Source organism: Nicotiana tabacum, chromosome 1 (genome assembly GCF_000715075.1).
Source record: "Nicotiana tabacum cultivar K326 chromosome 1, ASM71507v2, whole genome shotgun sequence".
NCBI classification, from domain to species: Eukaryota; Viridiplantae; Streptophyta; class Magnoliopsida; order Solanales; family Solanaceae; genus Nicotiana; species Nicotiana tabacum.
In genome coordinates, this window is record NC_134080.1 from 71,363,330 (window position 1) to 71,370,779 (window position 7,450).

At 37.0% G+C, this 7,450-nt stretch overlaps 1 non-coding gene across 1 annotated transcript; it reads right to left on the reverse strand.

Annotated features, from left to right (window-relative positions):
- Positions 1–5,773: 5,773 nt before the first annotated feature.
- LOC142165198 (small nucleolar RNA R71) lies at positions 5,774–5,879 on the reverse strand. Its single transcript, XR_012696115.1, has one exon. It is a non-coding gene; the product is annotated as a small nucleolar RNA R71 (small nucleolar RNA).
- Between the last annotated feature and the right edge of the window lie 1,571 nt (positions 5,880–7,450).

A 7,450-nucleotide genomic window follows, 5' to 3' on the forward strand; every position in this document is an offset into this window, starting at 1 on the left:
AACAACTACTAATAAACACACATAGGGGGGTTTAGGGGAATGAGGAGATTGTAAAGAGCCTATTGCTTAGGCAAGGGTAGGCTTTAGGCATGCCCAACAATGGAGGATGCTAGCATACCCATAAGCCTGCTAGAACACAGATTATTAGAGGCTAGGAACTCAGGGGATCAAGTTTAATTCATGGACAATAATTTGCATATTTCCATGCCTCAAACCATAGCATGAACACATAGGGGGCAGGGGTTTGGGATTCATAACAGACAGGCAGAAAGAAATCAGTAGTGTTGAACCACACAGAAGTAGTAAGCAGACAGGGATACAGAAGCAGTAAATAAACACATTGTTGTGGTGCTAAAAAGCTTAAATCAGGACATACCAGTTTCAAAGAAGCAAAGAAAGAAAGGCAAGCAGTAGGTCTTGTGAACAGGCCACAGTACAAGCAACAAGAGAGAATACTTTTGAGTGTAAGTGTAAGTTCAAAAAGACAATGAGTGATGGATTTTTTTTTGCTAATGAAAGAGTCGTGTATTTATAGTGTGAAAAAACAGGAAGAAATAAGGTAAGAAAACAATTAAGGAACGGGATATCAATTAAAAATCAATCAATACAAGACTTCCTTTAATTAAGGAATTCAGACTTAAACGGTAAAAGTTATTTAAGAAAAGAAATCAAATAAGAAACTTGTGCAAAGTAGGCAATTAGGGGTAAATACATATGGGTTTAATTAAGGGAAGAATTTTGAAATAAACGGTTAAAACAAATAAGGTAAGGATCAATCAGTATACAGTAAATCAAGGGATCCGAGATTTTTATAATCATTGGTCCATAAATGAACCAAGTCAGAAAAGCTAAGGAAAGTTTTTGACTCAAATCGAGTAACAGGGAAGTCAGCAGACAAGGAAAGAAATCAATCAAACTTATACAAAGGAAGTCTGAAATCAATCAAAATTGAAAGCCATTTTTAGAGGGAAGTTCAGCACATATAAAGAGCACACAAATATGCTAGGCTAAATTTAGGGCAAAGAAAAAACATCATGCCATTGCAAAATCAGTAGGTAATAGACTGTAAGATCATGGTAGTCACATAGGTCAGCAATGTAGAAGAGATAGTATCAAATAGCATACAAAGGGTCCAGTATAAGGACCTTAGAAGAGTTTAGTAGAAAATCAGAATCTCTTAAAGAAACAGAGATTTCAAGACTCAGTTCAGAGACTCGAAATAGGTCTAAAGGAATTAGGGTTTCTTGAATCAAACAAGTTCAAGCAAATCATATACCCAATAGTCTCAAAACTCGAATGAACCCCCAAATTCTAGGGTTTTGACCATCAATCGAGTGCAGAGATGAGAGGACAAGTAATCAAGGAAAAAGATACTAATCAAGACAGGTTCAGATGTCTTAGAAAGGAACTGAGACCTTCGACATGCTCTTTCAGTAGCAGGAACTCATGGAAGCATAGTAAAAGAACAACATGCGACACACAGTAAAGAAACATAGTAGAAGAAACTAATAAGAAACCTAGTCGAAGAAACTAACAAGAACACAATAGGAGAAACATGTAAAGAAGCATAGTAGAAGAAACTTAATAAGAACACAGTAGGAGAAGCATAGTAGAAGAAACACACAAGAGAAAAAGAAAATCAGAAAAACATCTAAATAACTCAAAAACCCTACATCGAAAAAAATAAAGATTTTGAAAGCATAGTTTTGAAAGAAATATCAAGAAATCGTTTAAAAGTTTAGGGAAAACATGGATCTAGAACAGATCTAAAGAAATAAGAAGAACCTCAAAAGCTAGTGTTTCAGAGGAACCCAAATGGTGAGAAAGGCTTGGATAGTCGTTGATCTAAGTAGGAAGATTCGAGGCCAGGCTCGAACAGACACGGCATGCCGGAGCAAGGCCGGAGATGGCCATGGAACTTGAATCAAGCAAGGTCTGGACCCAGCTTCTTCGTGGTCAGGTCATGAGAATTTGGAAACCAAGCGTGGAGGAGCCATAAAAGGCAGGTGGGTGGTGAAACCACCATGGATTCAGGCAAGAAAATGGCCGGAAAAGGTGAGTGAAGCTCATCAGAGCGGAGGGGGAGGGGGAAAGTTCTAGAGAGAACCAGAGATAGAGATAGAGAGATGAGAGTCGATTGAGTGAGGAATGAGAGGGGTTTGGGGGGTCGTTTGGTTTAATTTGGGTTGGGGTCTGTTTGAGTTTTTATGCTAAATTTGAAAGCCAAATTTTGCTACAAGTTAAATAGCCCCCTTTTCGCCTTTAATTTATAGAAAAATAGTAAATAAATTTCTGAAAACAAATTGAAAGCACTAAAATGGTTTATAATATATAATTATCAATTTAAAATATAAGATCCCATTTTATAAACATGAGACGAATTTAAACCTAAAAATGGCTAGTATTGCAATTATGCAATTTTAACCTTAAAAATACTAAATAAATTTGTAAAAACATATCTAGCTATATTTTAGTGTAAACATGAGACTCTAATAAATGAATCACCAAAATGATAAGTTTTGGGATAATTATTGGGTTTTTCTTGATAAAATAGGGCAGGGAATTGATTTAAAAATCTTTGAAAAAAAATTAAGGAAAAATAATGTAACCTTGGGATATAGTTATATATGCATATATAGGCTATTTTGAAGGTATTTTGGATATTTAAAAATATAGGGAAACATCCTGCACCACATCTGCAGTACTATTACAAATCCTCGATGCCCAATTGATAACAAGCGCTAAACATCGTATAAGAATGAGTAGGAGGGAAATGAAGGCACAAGCTTCAATATAATCAAATTGCACGACGAGGAATCAAAAAGAGAAGTGCTCCTAACATCCCTGTAGCCTCTCGAAGATAAGTATAGACATCTCCGTATCGATCCGCAAGACTCACTCGCTCATGACTCGTGAGACCCAAAGGAACCTAGAGCTCTGATACCAAGCTATCATGACCCAAAACCCACTATAGGTCGTGATGGCGCCCAATGTCGCCTTTAGGAAAGCCAACGATGAATTATCACATTAACTGTCCATTTTATTACTTTTGAAATCATAAATTTCATTAGGTAAAGAAATTTAAACATTTAAAATCATGGGTATGTACATAATTAGTAAGGCATAAAAATAAAAGGTGATAATAATATGCAAATCCGTAAACATGAACTACAATATTCCAAAATCGGTGTCACAAGTACATGAGCATTTACTAAGGAGTACAATAATAATACAACATTTGCCTGGAATGTAAATTAGATAGGATAAAGTAGATAATACGATGGAGACTTTGTGGGCTATGATACGTATCCTGAAATGTAGCTCACCATAAAGTCTACTCAACAGATGTGCCTACGCGCCAAGATAACCACCAAATGAACCTGTCAGATCTCACACATTTAGTGCAAAAATGTAGCATGAGTACGTAAATCAATGCGTACCCAGTAAGTATCCAACCTAACCTTGGAGAAGTAGTGACGAGAGGTCGACATCGACACTTACTAGTGGTCCCATAAACCCGTATGATAAATCATAAACAGATATGAAGTACAACAGTAATAATGAGGTAAAATTGTAACTAACATAATCTTACAATATTTCTTTCGACGATATAAATATCCCAAACCTACCATGTATCTCTACATATCAGAAATATAAATACAATAATGAATAAGGAATACCATATAAATTTCAGGCCTTAATAAAAGGGGAATCTCATGAATATACTGACTACTAGCGGTATCAAGCAGGATTACACCGAGGTCATACAACCCAATGTGTACACTGCTGAAGATCAACAGGTGCGAACCAGAGATGTATCTCAATATATTGTTGAGGCGTTCGGCTTGATCCACAAGAAAGGAAGAAACTTATCGAGTTACGATTCACGTGCTTGCAACACGGTACAAGAGCATAAATTAAGCATGAACTTTACCTTTTATAAAATATCTCGCCAAACAACTCAAAGTGATAAAGCTCGACCTAATATATTTCAAAATCAATTTCAATTAATACTTTACTTAATTAAGCTAGCAAAAATGAGTTCAAGTAATTCAAATATTAAAGGATAAAGTCCTAAGTCTGCCCAGACAGACATGATTTTTGTTATATACAGACTATCGTCACTTTGTGTGCACGTAGTACCCACAACTAGTAGCACATAAGAAATTTTGATACCTACGGGGTTGTTTCCCCCTCACGAAGTTAGACAGGAGACTTACCTCGCTCCGAAGTTCTATAACCGAATCCAACGCCTCTCTAACTCTTCAATTCAAAGCTAAACGATCTGAAACTAGTCAAATAACATGCACACCAATAAGAATATACTCCAACACTCACAATTAATTAATTTATAAAAATTTCCAACTCCGCTCGAAAAATCAACCCTCGGACCCATGTGCCTGGATTATGAAATTCTTTGGAGATAATCATTAGCCATAACACCATGAACTTAAACATATAATTTATTCCTAATTTCATGTCCAATTTTGTGGTTAAAATCCAAACATACCAAATTGTAGGTTTTCTGCAAAGAAAAAAACCCACAATTTCCATAGCTTTTCATATTTTAAATCCACAAACAATCCTTGTATTTAACTTACAATGTGTAGAAATCTCTTACCTCAAGATTGATGATGAAAATGACTCCTTCAAATCTCCCAAGCAAGAGAGAAATGAATTAAAAATGAGAGAATCACGACCTTGCAAGCTATAATCTGCCCAGGCGGCCTTCTTCCCAAATGCAGCAAGTCCATCACATTCATGAAGCACAACCAGCTTTTGCTCCCAAATCCTTCATCGTGTTCATGAAGACAGGCTCACGAACCCGATGCCTTACCCGACCTGACCATCAAGAACGTGGCACCATCCCCGTGAAAGCGTAGGACAAGACTCCCAAGCCCAGTTTCTTTTACGCGAATGCGACTAGTCCATCGCGAACACGGAGCACAACTGCCCAAACCTTCATGAATGCGACTTCCTTATCGCGAACACATTGAAAAAAGGCCTCCAGTCTAAATCCTTCTTTCGGAACACGTCTCTTCCTCCGTGTTCGCAAAGAACAAAACCAGCACCAACAAACAGTAATAGCAGATCATTCAAACTTGGTCTGAAACATATATGAGGCCCCCAGAACCCCGTCCAATAGCACCAACCAGTCCTAAGACATGACACAAACCTAATCAAGGCCTCAAATCACACCAAACAACATCTAAACTACGAATTGACGATCAAAACCCTTCATTCAACTTTCAAACTTCGTTGAACGCATCCGAATTACACTTTTACATCCCAAAATGATGCCAAACTATACGTGCAAGTAACAAATCACGATACAAACCTATTCCTAGGCTCTAAACTCCAAACGGACATCGATTATACCTAATTCTACTTCAAACTAAACTTAGGAAATTCTAAAATCTTTAAACTGCCAACTTTCCACAATAAGCGTCGAAATGCTACCGGACCACCCGATACTTAACCCGAACATACGCCCAAGTCCGAAATTATCATACAAACATATTGGAATATTCAATTATTTATTTTGAGGTCATTTACTCAAAAGTCAAACCTTGGTAAACTCTTCCAACTTAAAGCTTCCGAGTTGAGAAATTTCCATCCGAATTAACTCCAAACTTCCCGAAATTCGATTATGTCTACACATACAAGTCATAAAACATGAAGTGAAGCTACTCAATGCCTCAAATCACCGGACAACGGGTCATTACAGACTCAGAAATTTTTGAATAAATATTTTTCCCCTTCTAAAACCACTAAATTAAGACAAGATATATCTAATTACTTGTAGACAGACATCGAGTTTGTTTATCAAGCTTGGAAAAGATAAAAAGCAATGCTAAAAAATGCCCACATCATGACATTCTTGAATATATGTAATTGTAGATTTTCTCTCTCAGGTTAAACCCCTCTTCTAGACATGTGATAGATGCAGCTGCATGAGGTTCCTTAATGGGAAAGACCACAGAAGAAGTATTGCAGTTGTTGCATGAAATTTTTGAGAATGTCATCCAATGGCCATCTGAGCATATAATCATTAAAAATGCTGCCACGATAATCAGGTAGATGCTTTAAATATACTAGCGCAGCAGATTGTTTCTTTGGCACAAAAGTTTGAATCATTTCAGGTGAATACTTGTCACGACCCCAATTTTCCTCTGTAGGATGTCGTGATGGAACCTAGTCTCTATGACTAGGTAAGCCTAACGTTTACTAAGAACTTGGCAAAAAAAGTTAAATAAGTACTAAAACACATCTGATAAACCGATATATACTTCAGAAATAGAATACCAACCATACACTCCCCAAGACCAGTAGAACCGAGTCATGAACTCTATAGAGTAAGCAAAAATATCTACTACAATACTGTCTGAATGAATAATATAACAGTAGTAAAAGTAAAGAAAGGTGAGTCCGATGCATGCGGATGCCGAGCATGCATACCTTGATGTCTCGGTAAGCAGCTAACAGTCGATCACTAACATCCAGCATGAGCAGGCGTACCTAGATCTACACAAAAAAAAGTGCAGAAGTGTAGTATGAGTAAACCATAACGGTACTCAATAAGTATCAAGCCTAACCTCGGTAGAGTAGTGATGAGGCCAGGTCAAGACACCTATTAGGATATAATAAGCAAAATTAAAATGTGATAACAAGAAGTAGTGGAAAGAGGAGAAATATGTAATGTGAAACAAATCAACAACGTAGGCTAACGAAAGGGTTGAAGCATTAACTTAACATAAATGAAACAATTGACAGGAAGCACAATGATTATATACGGACCTTAACTGATAGAACAAGAAGGGTTCTCACAAAATAACCCTTTTGCAACAAGAATAAATAACGAGAACCACAACAAGGTACCGTCTCGTGTACAATAAGATTCACAATCGAGGCACCGCCTCGTATTCACATATTTTAATTTAACTCACAATCTTTCCTTATACCGACGCATAAGACTTAAATTCAAATAGGTTTTGAAAATATTTTTGCCCGAAATAGCTACACACACTTTAGCCCACCTTATGAAGTCGCGTGGCTTCACGCAGTTCCCCTACAAGCAACGCGTACATAAGTCCCACCTTATACCACTACATGCACATTCACCCCAAGCCTTATACCGCCACATGCGCTGCAGTATCACATCACAATAACAACTTGCACCACAAGTGCTCATATGTCACAACTTCCCAACAATTAACAATTTCAATGTTTCCACAACAATAGCCCATGGATCCACCACAACGTGTACAAGAATATCAAGAATAATAATGATTGTAAAATTCTGAACAAGAGAGATATCTCAAAGATTATCAAGTTCGCCTCAAAGTGATACGGCTTTCACAACTTCAAGACCAATAACTCAACAATTAAAAAGGTAATGTGTAACCATGACCTAGACACAAATAACTCACAATGGAAGAGATAACATGAT